Source organism: Eleutherodactylus coqui, unplaced genomic scaffold, assembly GCF_035609145.1.
Source record: "Eleutherodactylus coqui strain aEleCoq1 unplaced genomic scaffold, aEleCoq1.hap1 HAP1_SCAFFOLD_124, whole genome shotgun sequence".
Lineage (NCBI taxonomy): Eukaryota > Metazoa > Chordata > Amphibia > Anura > Eleutherodactylidae > Eleutherodactylus > Eleutherodactylus coqui.
In genome coordinates this window covers 211,297-227,534 of record NW_027102315.1, presented here as the reverse complement: position 1 = coordinate 227,534, position 16,238 = coordinate 211,297, and the positions used below count along the sequence as shown (strand labels likewise).

The 16,238-nt window shown below is 49.0% G+C and overlaps 1 protein-coding gene across 1 annotated transcript in view; it reads left to right on the top strand.

Annotated features, from left to right (window-relative positions):
* The window catches only part of LOC136601737 (peptidyl-prolyl cis-trans isomerase E-like), a gene marked incomplete at its 5' end in the record, with an annotated part of 42,200 nt that extends 26,555 nt beyond the window's left edge, over nt 1-15,645 (top strand). The window contains 2 exons of the mRNA XM_066588842.1: nt 9,751-9,838; nt 15,585-15,645. The remainder of the gene's footprint in view (nt 1-9,750; nt 9,839-15,584) is intronic.
* Between the last annotated feature and the right edge of the window lie 593 nt (nt 15,646-16,238).

Sequence of the window (16,238 nt, the reverse complement as noted above, 5' to 3'; positions counted from 1 at the left end):
GTAGCTCCGCCCGCTCTCTCCCCTCGCTATGGGGGATTCCAAGACTGTTGTGCGATCTTCTCCTATTGATTTTAATGGGGCCCCGGCCCCATAAAAAACAATGGGTGATATTGCAAGTTTTTTTGTATCGCACGGAGGCTTGAGTAAATACAGCAAATGAGAAAGAAACCATTGAAAAACATTGGTTTCATAATCATGCATTTCCACTCACTAGAAAACCTATCGCCAGTGTGTAAGAGACCTTACTTTGGTCGCTCTGCTCCAAAAATGGGATAGACGGTTTGAACGGAGGCAATTACCAAAGCACTTATCTCCTACTACTTACCAGGCCAACTTTGTCACTTTTTTCAGACAACCAGAAGTGTTGCTTTTTATTTTGCATTTTAAATTCTACAGTAACGAGTGGCAATAATGTGTTACCTTTATTCTCAGTACAATTACAGTGATGCCAACTATGTAGAAGATTTTTCTTTATTCTTCTATTGCGCAATAACAGCATAGCTTGTCACTTAGTTTTTTTTGGTTTTTTTTTTTACAGAAAACCTGTCTAGTCCCCACAGCGCCATAAACAAAGTTATGGTGCTGTTGAGACACGTGACAGGGAGCCAGATATAGTATTTTTTAGAAACTCTCACGATGCCCCCTCTGAAGACAACGCATGGCACGAAATTCCGATTCTTTTCCGAGTCCTGTGCATGCACACTCCCATACACGTCTGTTGGAGAGCACATGTATGAGACTCTTCACTGGATCATGGGGATCGGTGAGTATATATAATACATCGTCTGACTCGGTCACATCCCCTAATGGTGCACTAACTTTGTCTATGGTGCGGTGGGGACGTGACAGGTTCCATTTATATTCCTGCTCACAATGCAAAAAAATATATATTACATAGAAATAATGTATAGCCCCTTCTCCCAGGTTTGTGCAGCTGCAGTGTCACATCCGTCAGTCTTCTCTCTAATGCAGTGTGGACAGGCTGCAGTCGGCCTGTGTATGGAATGTCACAGGCAGATGGAGCCAATCAGATCTCAGCATTCGAGCACTGAGGTCTCTGATTGGCTGCCGTAGTCTGATTTTCTGTAAACGGGTTGAATGCAGACTGTCAACACAAACCCTATGCAGAGGGGAGTATTGGATCGGCATTTTACCAGTCAAAGAGGAGAACTGAGTGCTTAATACAGGGCTGTTTTTGTTAATCTCATTGAAGTAAATGGCGGCTAAGGAAACGGCACAGACCAACACTACACTGTTATCAAAAGTCTGGGAGTTAAGGAAGCAGCACAGTGCACGGTGTTAGGGCTTATTCAGACGTGCGTATATCGGTGGGGTTTTCACGCCCGGCTGATATACGCTGTTCCTCTCTGCAGGGGGAGGAAGTGGGCCAGGCCAGAAGCAGTGCACTGAGCTCTTGCCCCCTCTACGCCCCTCGCCACTATTTGCAATAGAAGGGGCAGGGTGGAATTTAGCTCCACCCCATCCCTCCCATTGCAAAGAGTGGCGAGGGAGCGGGAGCTCAGTGTACTGCTGGGCATGAAAACCTGGCTGATTTACGCACATCTGAATAAGCCCTTATGCTGTATCAGTAGCCTCTTTTTTCTTCAATAAGAGCTACAGAAAGAGCGCTGTGCTAATCTATACAATGGGTAGCCTTGCAGAATCTTGCATTGAGGCCTGCCAGAGGATATGTCCTCAATTCAGAGTCTAGAGGGCCCCTAGTTCAAATTAAGAACCAGGTCACAGACTACTACTGAAAGCGTGTGTAGGTAGATTTAACAACAACACACATTGCAGTAAAATAAAGGTCTATTTGACAGCTGAATTAGTGGTACAGTCACAAACTTGGAACAGTTTCAACTACTTTGACTATGCTTGCTTTACTATTAAACAACACTGTCTCTGTATGCAAGCTTTTGCAGGAACAAAGAGTCTTTTAAACCAGTGTTCCCCAACTCCAGTCCTCAGGGACCGCCAACAGGTCATGTTTTCAGGATTTCCTCAGTGTTGCACAGGTGATGTAATTATTGCCGGAGCCTCAGACATTGCCACAGCTGTTCTTGCCATAGGATATCCTGAAAACATGACCTGTTGGTGGTCCCTGAGCACTGGAGTTGGGGACCGCTGTCTTAAACTATGGAGCTGGTGGCGGCTTCTGTCTTGGGTGCAGCTGGTGGCGGCTTCTGTCTTGGGTGCAGCTGGTGGCGGCTTCTGTCTTGGGGGCGGCTTCTGTCTTGGGTGCAGCTGGGGGCGGCTTCTGTCTTGGGTGCAGCTGGGGGCGGCTTCTGTCTTGGGTGCAGCTGGGGGCGGCTTCTGTCTTGGGTGCAGCTGGGGGCGGCTTCTGTCTTGGGTGCAGCTGGGGGCGGCTTCTGTCTTGGGTGCAGCTGGGGGCGGCCTCTGTCTTGGGTGCAGCTGGGGGCGGCCTCTGTGTTGGATGGCGCTGGGGGCGGCCTCTAAAAAGAAAAAGAGAAAAGTGAGTATAGTACATAATTTTTTAAATATATGGGGTCCCGCGTAGGGCCTCTCGGCCGGTCTGTCCCACGTAGGGCCTCTCGGCCGGTCTGTCCCACGTAGGGCCTCTCGGCCGGTCTGTCCCACGTAGGGCCTCTCGGCCGGTCTGTCCCACGTAGGGCCTCTCGGCCGGTCTGTCCCACGTAGGGCCTCTCGGCCGGTCTGTCCCACGTAGGGCCTCTCGGCCGGTCTGTCCCACGTAGGGCCTCTCGGCCGGTCTGTCCCACGTAGGGCCTCTCGGCCGGTCTGTCCCACGTAGGGCCTCTCGGCCGGTCTGTCCCACGTAGGGCCTCTCGGCCGGTCTGTCCCACGTAGGGCCTCTCGGCCGGTCTGTCCCACGTAGGGCCTCTCGGCCGGTCTGTCCCACGTAGGGCCTCTCGGCCGGTCTGTCCCACGTAGGGCCTCTCGGCCGGTCTGTCCCACGTAGGGCCTCTCGGCCGGTCTGTCCCACGTAGGGCCTCTCGGCCGGTCTGTCCCACGTAGGGCCTCTCGGCCGGTCTGTCCCACGTAGGGCCTCTCGGCCGGTCTGTCCCACGTAGGGCCTCTCGGCCGGTCTGTCCCACGTAGGGCCTCTCGGCCGGTCTGTCCCACGTAGGGCCTCTCGGCCGGTCTGTCCCACGTAGGGCCTCTCGGCCGGTCTGTCCCACGTAGGGCCTCTCGGCCGGTCTGTCCCACGTAGGGCCTCTCGGCCGGTCTGTCCCACGTAGGGCCTCTCGGCCGGTCTGTCCCACGTAGGGCCTCTCGGCCGGTCTGTCCCACGTAGGGCCTCTCGGCCGGTCTGTCCCACGTAGGGCCTCTCGGCCGGTCTGTCCCACGTAGGGCCTCTCGGCCGGTCTGTCCCACGTAGGGCCTCTCGGCCGGTCTGTCCCACGTAGGGCCTCTCGGCCGGTCTGTCCCACGTAGGGCCTCTCGGCCGGTCTGTCCCACGTAGGGCCTCTCGGCCGGTCTGTCCCACGTAGGGCCTCTCGGCCGGTCTGTCCCACGTAGGGCCTCTCGGCCGGTCTGTCCCACGTAGGGCCTCTCGGCCGGTCTGTCCCACGTAGGGCCTCTCGGCCGGTCTGTCCCACGTAGGGCCTCTCGGCCGGTCTGTCCCACGTAGGGCCTCTCGGCCGGTCTGTCCCACGTAGGGCCTCTCGGCCGGTCTGTCCCACGTAGGGCCTCTCGGCCGGTCTGTCCCACGTAGGGCCTCTCGGCCGGTCTGTCCCACGTAGGGCCTCTCGGCCGGTCTGTCCCACGTAGGGCCTCTCGGCCGGTCTGTCCCACGTAGGGCCTCTCGGCCGGTCTGTCCCACGTAGGGCCTCTCGGCCGGTCTGTCCCACGTAGGGCCTCTCGGCCGGTCTGTCCCACGTAGGGCCTCTCGGCCGGTCTGTCCCACGTAGGGCCTCTCGGCCGGTCTGTCCCACGTAGGGCCTCTCGGCCGGTCTGTCCCACGTAGGGCCTCTCGGCCGGTCTGTCCCACGTAGGGCCTCTCGGCCGGTCTGTCCCACGTAGGGCCTCTCGGCCGGTCTGTCCCACGTAGGGCCTCTCGGCCGGTCTGTCCCACGTAGGGCCTCTCGGCCGGTCTGTCCCACGTAGGGCCTCTCGGCCGGTCTGTCCCACGTAGGGCCTCTCGGCCGGTCTGTCCCACGTAGGGCCTCTCGGCCGGTCTGTCCCACGTAGGGCCTCTCGGCCGGTCTGTCCCACGTAGGGCCTCTCGGCCGGTCTGTCCCACGTAGGGCCTCTCGGCCGGTCTGTCCCACGTAGGGCCTCTCGGCCGGTCTGTCCCACGTAGGGCCTCTCGGCCGGTCTGTCCCACGTAGGGCCTCTCGGCCGGTCTGTCCCACGTAGGGCCTCTCGGCCGGTCTGTCCCACGTAGGGCCTCTCGGCCGGTCTGTCCCACGTAGGGCCTCTCGGCCGGTCTGTCCCACGTAGGGCCTCTCGGCCGGTCTGTCCCACGTAGGGCCTCTCGGCCGGTCTGTCCCACGTAGGGCCTCTCGGCCGGTCTGTCCCACGTAGGGCCTCTCGGCCGGTCTGTCCCACGTAGGGCCTCTCGGCCGGTCTGTCCCACGTAGGGCCTCTCGGCCGGTCTGTCCCACGTAGGGCCTCTCGGCCGGTCTGTCCCACGTAGGGCCTCTCGGCCGGTCTGTCCCACGTAGGGCCTCTCGGCCGGTCTGTCCCACGTAGGGCCTCTCGGCCGGTCTGTCCCACGTAGGGCCTCTCGGCCGGTCTGTCCCACGTAGGGCCTCTCGGCCGGTCTGTCCCACGTAGGGCCTCTCGGCCGGTCTGTCCCACGTAGGGCCTCTCGGCCGGTCTGTCCCACGTAGGGCCTCTCGGCCGGTCTGTCCCACGTAGGGCCTCTCGGCCGGTCTGTCCCACGTAGGGCCTCTCGGCCGGTCTGTCCCACGTAGGGCCTCTCGGCCGGTCTGTCCCACGTAGGGCCTCTCGGCCGGTCTGTCCCACGTAGGGCCTCTCGGCCGGTCTGTCCCACGTAGGGCCTCTCGGCCGGTCTGTCCCACGTAGGGCCTCTCGGCCGGTCTGTCCCACGTAGGGCCTCTCGGCCGGTCTGTCCCACGTAGGGCCTCTCGGCCGGTCTGTCCCACGTAGGGCCTCTCGGCCGGTCTGTCCCACGTAGGGCCTCTCGGCCGGTCTGTCCCACGTAGGGCCTCTCGGCCGGTCTGTCCCACGTAGGGCCTCTCGGCCGGTCTGTCCCACGTAGGGCCTCTCGGCCGGTCTGTCCCACGTAGGGCCTCTCTTTATGGAAAGATAAGTGGGTATTTTAGTTGTTTTTTGAAACAAATGAACGGCTTGTTCTGTATAGAGCAGGTGAGTGTACCATTTTCTTCAGATAGTGAGGTAATGGCATGCTTCTCTGATTCCTGTTGGTTAACATCAACATTGTATGAAGTAAGTTTACGTCATGGCAGCATGCTACTTAATGCACCAGGACATAAACTTATATCATGCGTTGCAACACCTGAGAACAATTAACATTAATCTTTGCTTTTAACCCCCTATAAGCCACTATCTATTTAGATCACGGTATGAATAGGGTTTACAGTGGGCGGGCGCTCTATTCGTGACATTATTGGCCCCCCGCAATGTAATTGCAGCCGGGTGATGAGTTGCTGTGGCAACAGCATGCCAGATACTGGTGTCCCGTCTTGCCATTGCCTATGATCGCTATTACAATCAATAAGGCATTGCGTTACGGAAGTCCTACAATGCCTTTTAATAGCGATTATTCGCATTATGATTCAAATCCCCTACAGGAAAATGAAGGGGGAAAAAAATGAAACGTTTAACCCCTTGAGTGGCACGCCCGGAAATTTTCCGGGACAAGCTCCACTGCTCATAGTGACAGCCCGGAAATCTTCCGGGCTATGTATCACTATGGAAGCTGCAGAGCACAATGCCACAAGCTGTGACACTGTGCTCTGCCTGCACAGACCCACAAAGAAGAAAGCAAGGGCTTTGAAAAACCAGCAGAAGATATTGCCGGCATATCGGCAATGTCCTGCTTTGTTTACAGGTTGCCATAGAGACCATCGGCTTGTCAGAAGCAAGCCGATGGTCTCTGTGACAGGGAGAGCTTGGTGCTTGGCTATCAGAGGACAGCTAGGTACCAGCTCTTAAAGCAGAGATCAGAGAAAACCTCCGATCTCTGCTGTGTTAACCCTTTACATGCTGCAGTCTATGTGACTGCAGCATGTAAAGGGCTGTCACTACAGCATGTAAAGGGCTGTCACCATCAGACCCCCGGAATGTGATCAGGGGGTCCTGATGGGTCCCTGTGGAAGTCCCCTAAAGGGACAAAAAAAAAAAAGTTAAAAAATTATTCAATGACATCATTGAATGGGTGTGATTGCTAACACACGTGCGCCTTCAGCCAATCACAGCCATTCAATGATGTCATTGAATAGTGTGATTGGCTCAAGCCACGTGTGTTTTAGCCAATCACAGCCATTCAATGCTGTCATTGAATGGCTGTAACTGGCTGACGGCGTGTGTATTAGCTTTCTGGAAGCGGGGATTTCAAGCCCCGCATTCAGAAATCAATGCTGCGCCGGGGACGAGGAGCGAGCGACATCCTGCCGGAGCGCGACAGAACGCCGGGGGAGGTGAGTAATGATTTTTTTTTTTACCCTTTTTTTTTTTTGTATTACCGGCGCATAAGACGACCCCCGACTTCAGAGCAGATTTTTCGGGGTTCAAAAGTCGTCTTATACGCCGGTATATACGGTATTTTCTTTTTGCCTCCCAAAAACGCAATAGAAGTGATTAAAAAAGCAGTACCCCAAAATGGTAACCAATATTAACTACATCTTGTCACGCTAACAGCAAGCCCTCACAGAGCTCCAAACATGACAGAAAAAACGTTATGGGACTTTGCAGCGATGTAGAAATGAAATATTGCGGAAAAGTGGAAAAGCTAAAAAAATAAGAATTTGTTATCGTCATAATTGAACTGACTCTCATAAAAAATGTATTATGCCGCATGATTAATGCTGTAAAAGAAACAATGGCAGAATTGACGTGTTTTCTCTCTTTGCTCTCCAAAAAGTTAAGATTTACAAAATATGGTATTTTTTCACTAAACATGGTACTAATAAAAACTACATTTCGCCTTGCAAGTAAAAGAAGCCCTCAAGTCATCAGAGAAATTAAAAAAAATATGAGTTTTGACAAGTGGGCATCCATATGCCCAAAATACGTCATGTCCTTAAGGGGTTAAAGAGAGTGGGGATTGGGTGAATGAGATCCCCCCCTCTCTTGTCACATCCTCTTTCCTCTCCTGTCGGCTGCAGTAGTGGAACCATGTTGGCACATGCGCACTGTGCAAATTCAGAAATGAAAGCTGAAAATTAATGAACGTTGCTTTTTTTTGGGATAGAAAAATAGCACCCAGTTTTTGTCAACTGTTCATGAATTTATGGACGGTTGGCAGCCCTGAATTTGGGTGACTTGACAGGTTTGTTGTAACCGGGCACATTATTCTGCATACCATATGGAATGGACAAGTACATAAAGCGCTTCTTATACATACAGCGCCATAAACTTTAGACAGGAAAGAAATGTTCATTTTGGCAGCTTACCTTATTTGTGGCTGTTTTCTACTTCGGACTTCTTCCATTCAAATACTGTGTAGGTATGTACAATATATGAACAACCTGCAACACTTACATGACGTAATGTCTGTAGTGCTGTGATCCTTTCTACTGTGTCACAGCAATTATATTTATTTATTGTCTAGATATATGTGAGAGGTTTTTAACTTTTCAATATATTTTATTTTAAAAATGTTATTAAACACTTTTTAGTCCCATTAGGGGACTGGAACATGCGATTGCTGACAGAAAACACTGCAATACTTATATATATTACACCTTTTCACTGTTGAGACTTAAAAGGCCTTAATATACACTAGTCCCAGTAGCATTAACTAGGCCTTGGGTTACCATAGTAACCCATAGCCACCCTACAGTTGTGTTGCTGGGGAGGGATGGAGGGATTCCCTCTAACGGCTTAGATGCCACGTTCATCATTGAGTGTGAAATAAGTTAAGCAGCTGGCATCTGATCCCTGAAGGTGGATGTCTGCTATGTAACACATTGGGCACCCTCCGTGCTTGGAGCGGGCTTGGCTCCCAAACATGTACAACCTTTATTATGAAGGGGTTAATGAAATAACCAGCATTTTAGTTGTGTAATTTCCAGAGATGTAATTTCTACCAATATCTATAATAAAGCCCCAATGACCCGTATGTCATCACTACAAGCGCTTCAGTCATTGAGGAATAACGATCACTACTTACACCTACATATTAGTCTATTGTGGACTGACTGCTCCTTATAGAACCGTTTCCTTAGATAAACATGAAATAGATAAGGGTCCTCAATGAATACCATATAGGCCAAATAACTCAGTAGGAAATCGTTACTTGTGTATCGGCCCATTTGAGGAAAATACAGCAATGTCATATTTCTATATTAAAGGGTTTTCTGGTTCGGTGACGTTTTTCATGTTTCCTCTTTCTGTTCTCTGGATAGGTGATACCTGATAGATCGGTGAGGGTCCGACTGCCGGCATCCCCACCAATCACCACAATGGTAGTGCTGAAGTTGGCAGAATTAATTGAGCGTTGGCTGTACATACACACTGCTGCTCCATTTATTGCAGTAGGACTGCTAAAGGTGGCCATTTGAACGTCTTTAAAGCCATTATTCTGATGATCAATGGGAGGGGGTTCCCAGCAGTAGGACCCCCACTGATCGATCGATTTTCAAAAAATGTCACCGAATTGGAAAACCCTTTTAACTTTATTATTTCAAGTCTCAATGGCTATTCAGTGTGTGTGTATGCATATATTATTGTTCTGTATATAATAGTCACACCAATATACTACATGTAGAATTAGGCCGCCTGCACACGGCCGTGAAGGGCTTCGCCGCGGAATATTCCACGGCGAAGCCCGTCATGGCGCCCCCCAGAGACCCCATACTTATCAGCGAATCTGGTGTTCTGGGTCCCGCATGACGCTTCGGCGTGACGAGCACGCATCGTCATGTGACACGCCGGCCACGTCACAAGACACGCCCACAGCGTCGCATGACGCGGCCGGCCATGTCATATGACGCGCGGCGGCGATGGGCGGAGAGGCGATTTCACGCTATCTTCCGCTGTGCTACAGCGGAAGATAGTGTGAGCGGAAGGCTTCCGTTGACTGCAATGGAAGCCGGCCGCGTGTACACCCGCGGCAAATAGAGCATGCCGCGGGTGAGGACGGGAGATTTCACGGTGCGGAATTCCGCACCATGAGCATTGAGCTATTAGGTTCAATAGAACCTAATAGCTGCGGGCAACGCGGCGGATTTTTGCCGCATATTATGTGGCGGAAATCTGTCCGTGGGAAGGAGGCCTAATCGTCCAAATCCTCCTGGAGCATTAGGGTATATCACATGGGACAAGAATGATTTTCGGTGTGGACTTTGCGCAAGGTGAATCAGCAGCATTTACAATATAAGCCATGGGGATGAGAGTTTAGCAAATCTCCCCCGCAGAGTGCAGACGATCTCCCCGAGGGATACGCTGTGGACTTTATATCCGCAGCAGGTTAACTATGTGCTGCAGATTTCACCTTTTTGAATCCAAAGTGTGAAATCTGCGGCAAGTCCACCCAAAATGCAAGACAAAATCTATAACATTAAACTGTGAATTAAATGACTGCTAATCTTTGTGTGACTTGGTTGCTTACGGCTCCAGGTGACCCCCTCGCTGGCGCTCCTTGAGGCTGACGCTGCGGCCGGCACTGGCTTCCCCGCGGACAGCTGCAGATCACTGGTCCTATCAGGTAATAATCCAGTCCTTAATGTCTGTTCCTTCTGTCCTCCAATCCAACGTATTGGGCCCCTAGTTGGGTCTCCGCTGCGCTCTTTGTCTGCCTGGTCTTTGCTACAGGATAGATCTCCTTGGACTATGACTTTCTGTTGCCTCTTCTTTCTTCTTCATCTGCCACTGTCACCATTTCTCCTCTTCTGGCTTCTCCAGCTGTTCCTGGCAAAATCCAATCCAGTAGGGTTAGCTTCTTGTCAGCAGCAGCAACAGTTCTCATCTGGCTTCAAGATGGCGTCTGACTGACCAACTGCCACTTTTTCTTCTGGAAGCTCCGCCCACTTCAAGCTCCGCCCACTTCACTGCACTACACAGAGGATAACTGTTATGTCTTGTCTCACAAGAGCTAAATTAAAGGGCCCATGTCGCTCCATTACAATATATATATATATATATGAATGTAAATGATGATAGTGCAAGGACTGATTATCACTGGTTAAGCTTGTACAATGCATGTATGTTATAAAACAGTATGTTTTATTTCTGGGTTTTCAGTGTTTTTTTCCTTGCATCTCATAAGTTAAAAACTCCCCACAGTGAGATCTCAGCTTTAGGGCTCATTCATACGGGCGCATGCTATTTTGGTCTGTGTGTAATTTGTGCTTTTTTTCACTTGTGCAAAAAAAAGGCCCAACTGATGTCCGCTCTTCTTCACACGGTCTTCTGGCATAAATGCAGTGAATATGCATTTGACAGCCGTAGGATAGTTTTTTTTATGCATCTATAGATTTGAATGTGCAATTTTGGTGTGTAAATATGGAATAAAATAAGACATGCTGAAAAACACCGCACACATGAATACACCAATGCAAATCAATGGTGTTGTAGGTTGTCCGTATTATGTCCATTAAATATATGAGGTTTCAAGCTGGGTTTACACATTCTGGTTAAAAAAACGTAACCGCTGCGCAGTTGTTTGGGGTTTTCAATTGATAGTTAATGACTGTGTGATTTAGTAAATAAATTACTGTAATATCGGGAAGAGGTGGGGCGTTAACCACCGACATGGAGAAACATCTCTGAGAGGAGTTCCCAAATTCAATATCCTGGCCTTCTGTTGGCATCCGCTGCCTCTTATCATCCAGTACTTACTGTTGCTGCCCTGGATCAGCCTCGCCCTCGATCTGTGGTGGAGCTTCAAGGACCAGCTGCCCATATCTCGCACTGCGGTCCAATACGGCTTAGCCACATGTCAGCTAAATGACTGTGTATATGTGTATATACATATATATATTATCTATCTATATATAGATGCATATATAGCGATATAGTTAGTTATCTGCGGCAAAAAAAAAAAAATGCATACCGTACGTTTAACTTCTTAGGCCAAGTCGATGATTATTATCATCCAAGCAGTTATTTTCCTGTTACTATAGCAATTATACTCTTGTATATAGGAGACAGTATTCTAGTAGTTATATTATTGTATATAGGAGACAGTATTCTAGTAGTTATATTATTGTATATAGGAGACAATATTCTTGTAGTTATATTCTTTTACATAGGAGACAGCATTATAGTAGTTATATTCCTGTACATAGATGGCAGTGTTCTAGTAATTATATCTTTGTACATAGTAGACCATATTCTAGTAGCTGCATTCTTCTACATAGGGGACAATATTCTAGTAGTTATATTCTTGTACATAGAGAACAGTATCCTAGTAGTTATATACTTGTACATAGGAGACAGTATCCTAGTAGTTATAGTCTTGTGCATAAGAGACAGTATACTAGTAAATATATTCCTGCTAATAGGTGAAAGTATAGTAGTAGTTATATTCTTGTACATAGCGGGCAGTATTATATTAGTTATATTCTTGTATGTAACAGACAGTATTCTAGTAGTTATATTCTTGTACTTAGGAGACAGTATTCTAGTAGTTATATTCTTGTACATAGGGGACAGTATTCTAGTAGTTATATTCTTGTACACAGGGGGGGAACAGTATTCTAGTAGTAATATTCTTGTACATAGGAGACATTAGTAAAGTAGTTATATTTTTGTACATAAGGGGCAGTTCTATAGTAGTTATATTCTTCTACGTAGTTATATTTTAGTAGTTATATTCTTGTACATAGGGGGCAGTATTATATTAGTTATATTCTTGTATGTAACAGACAGTATTCTAGTAGTTATATTACTTTATATAGGGGGCAGTATTCTAGTAATAAAATCTTTGTACATAGTAGTCCGTATTCTAGTACTTATATTCTTGTACATGAGACAGTATTATAGTAGTTGCATTCTTGTACATACGGGGCAGTACTGTAACAGTTATATTCTTGTACATAGGGGACAGTATTATAGTAGTTATATTCCTGTACTTAGTGGGCAGTACTATAGTAGTTAGATTCTTGGGTACTGGTGTATCTTGTCTCCACCACGAAAATGGGTGTAGACCAGGGATTGTGCTGTGGAAGGTATAGGGAACACCTACAGCTGCTGATTGGCTTGGCTCCTGTCTCTGCTGTGCTATGCCTCCTTTTCAGCTTCAAGCGGCTTCACCACTGGGCTCCTTGCAATGCCCCCAGCTGTGACATCATGGGATGGCTTCGCCTGTGTTCAGTGGGAGCAGCATCAGCACCGTAGAGGGGAAGGGGTATGGAGTGGCGTAATAAATACCTTATTTGACAGCAGCACTCCACAATGCCCCTGAAATAAAGGGGGTGCGAGATAACTGACCACTGTATGCAGGCAGTCAGCTGTGAGGTAACCACTGCTTGGTATCTGTCAGCTGTGAGATAACTGGCCACTGTATGCAGGCAGTCAGCTGTGAGGTAACCACTGTATGCAGACTGTCGGCTGTGGGGTAACTGGAGGATGAGGCTGTGATGACCGGAGGAACAGAGATGGTTATTAATGGTTACCGGGACGCTGGTGTTTCCTCAGTGTAACTAGTTAGGTGGTTGTTAGACATCCTTGGGGCGCCTCACTACCTCGGTGTAACTGGTCAGGTGGTTGTTAGACATCCTTGGGGCCCCTCACTACCTCGGTGTAACTAGTGAGGTGGTTGTTAGACATCCTTGGGGCCCCTCACTACCTCGGTGTAACTAGTTAGGTGGTGGTTAGACATCCTTGGGGCCCCTCACTACCTCGGTGTAACTAGTTAGGTGGTGGTTAGACATCCTTGGGGCGCCTCACTACCTCGGTGTAACTAGTTAGGTGGTTGTTAGACATCCTTGGAACGCCTCACTACCTCGGTGTAACTAGTTAGGTGGTGGTTAGACATCCTTGGGGCCCCTCACTACCTCGGTGTAACTAGTGAGGTGGTTGTTAGACATCCTTGGGGCGCCTCACTACCTCGGTGTAACTAGTTAGGTGGTTTATAGACATCCTTGGGGCGCCTCACTACCTCGGTGTAACTAGTTAGGTGGTTGTTAGACATCCTTGGGGCGCCTCACTACCTCGGTGTGACTAGTTAGGTGGCTGTTAGACATCCTTGGGGCGCCTCACTACCTGGATGTGTGTTTACATTTATGGGATCGAGGTAATGGAGAGCTGTGGGTACTGCCATGAGGGCTCATATTGTGCCGCTCTCATCCATTTATGGTTGTTTTAGTCAGAAATCAGTACAAATTCCTTGCATCCAGGAAATACAGTTTCCTGCAATAGGGCAAGACTCCAGTGAGCCTCTCATATTGGAAGTAGGCCCGGCTCAATAAAGAAGGATCCCGGTACGGCTTATATGTGCATGAGTTAAAGGGACCCGGCTGTGAAGGGGTTAATAAGTTAATTTCAGCTGTTTATGATCCTGAGGTAGTTAAATTGCTAATCACATAGATGAGGGCAGAGTTGCCGGTCATTTTGATACCCCCCTTTTTTCAATTTGAGGTTGTCCCCTTTAAGGGTGATACCACAGAAGGAGTCTATCTCCTCTCAGTGATTTATCATCTATCTTACCCCAAGCAGTCTTCTCTGAATGCTGAGGCGCTCCTGAGCTGCTGGCATTAAGATATGCATCATGTGACTACATTGGCTTTGATATGGCACTTCGGTCATGTGATGCAGTATTCGGATAACTTCTTATTGGTTGGGGTTTTAATCCTTTGGTTTCCGGTTTGGCGTTACCGATGGGATCTAAGGCATCCTACTATTATTTAGGACTATCCTTATTTTTAGAGTAGGTGGGAGGAAGGAATCTCCGGATGTTGGTGTAATACACTACTTAGATGATTGTTGTTTATGGGGCATCAGGGTAATGAGGGGTGCACAAGTTTTAGAGGGCATGTGGTCAGGATGGAGGATTTTGGGGGTGCTGCTGGCGAACGGAAAAAATCCCATGGCCATGTACTCGGTTGGAATTTTTAGGTATTCAATTGATAGCATTGTGATGGTTGTTCTAATTGCCAATGTCGGGTGTATAGTTTCTGGGTTTAATTAGTCAGACATTACGTATGAAGGACGATTACATGGAGGGAGTTGCAGCCATTAGCAGGTCGGTCCTGTTTGGCTTCACAGGTGATTATTATTGGTCCAGGTATTCCTGCAAGTTATGTGTGGTGATGTGCGACTGGAAGGCCCATACATCGCATGCGCAGATATCAAGGGAGCTAAAGCAGGATCTAGTGGTATGGTTGGTATCTGTGACTTTAATGGTCAGTCAGCTTGGTGATGGGAGTTTGTGGAAGCGGAGGAGTTATCATTAGTGGATAATGGTTATGGAGTGATTGTTGGTAAGAGCCGGTCGGCAGGAGTTAGTTCGTATACTAATCAGATTATGTCTAACATATAACCTGTTATTGAGGGTTAGAGATGGTCAGTGTGAGATTAATGTGGCTGCTATTTCATAGTCTTGTTTGCTGATGCAGCAATTCAGGGAAGAAGAGTCCAACATTTAGGATGCAGCTCATATAGCTCAGTTTGGAAGGTATTGTTGGGTATGGCTTTCTTTCAAAGATGGTATAATGTGGTACCTATTAATTCTGTTTTTCAGGTAGAGCGATTGATCAGGGGCTGTAGGGCAGTAGCGTATGCCGCTGATCAGGGGCTGTAAGGCAGTAGTGCACGCCGCTGATCAGGGGCTGTAAGGCAGTAGTGTACGCCGCTGATCAGGGGCTGTAAGGCAGTAGTGTACGCGCTGATCAGGGGCTGTAAGGCAGAAGTGTACGCCCCTGATCAGCGGCTGTAAGGCAGTAGTGTACGCCGCTGATCAGGGGCTGTAAGGCAGGGCAGTAGTGTACGCCGCTGATCAGGGGCTGTAAGGCAGTAGTGTACGCCGCTCATCAGGGGCTGTAAGGCAGTAGTGTACGCCGCTCATCAGGGGCTGTAAGGCAGTAGTGTACGCCGCTGATCAGGGGCTGTAAGGCAGTAGTGTACGCCGCTGATCAGGGGCTGTAAGGCAGTAGTGTATGCCGCTGATCAACGCTCTGCTATCACATTTAGCTTACTAGGGAAGTTGGTAAAAGTTGCAGTTAATAAAAATTAAAAAAAAACTCAATGTAAATAGTGTCCACGCAGCTATACATGGCAAAAGTAAGATCTTATGGAGCAATTAGTAGAAGACCCTGTATTGTTTTCGGGAAGACGGGGATGATGGAGAATCATTTATCTTTTAATCTTTAGCTTTTAATGTATAATGGTGCTTAAAAACTGTTTACAGGTGCGGTTTTATTGAAGAAAAAGGTAGACAGATGGGGTTCATCTCGGTGTAAGTTGTACATGTGCCTGAATAATATGGTGTACTAATTCTTCTTTCATTCTAGGAATTAAGAAAAGTATTGTGTGGATTGTTGGACACTCCTTTGTGTACTGGGCTTGGAGAAGGGCGGCGGATCACTGTTATTACGAAAATTTGGGATTGTACAGATCACAGTTTGCGGTAATAGATGTATGAGGTGGAGTGGATTAATGGCTGAACTGATCTATAAAGAGTCACATGGGCTTAGAAAGTCACGTGGGCCCTGTCCAGATGTTTTAATTTTACACTTAGGGGGTTAATGACATAGAAGAGAACACATTGATGTGGCGTGGGACATTGAAAGGGAGATGTGGAGCATTGAAACTAGGTTCCGGATACAGTGATAGTTTTTTTTTTTCCAGATTTTGTACCTCGATTATTATGGTCATTGCCGAGGTCTGTATATAGCGAGAGAATTTGGAGAAGGGTAACCCGATGGTAGAGAGCTCATGCCAGGAGTGGATTTTTTTTCTTTTATATATACTGATTTGGAAGGTTTTGGTCTAGGCTTCCATAGGAATGATCTAGTATACTTGTCAGAGATTGAGTTGGATATTTTTAACATGGATTTGTGTAGATGACTGAGGAGGCTGCGGGTGTTGAGGGGGCCATGTCATTAGTGGATGCCATGGCCTGGTGGGGGATTGTCGCCCGCATTAGGCGGGTGGGCAGGTAAACT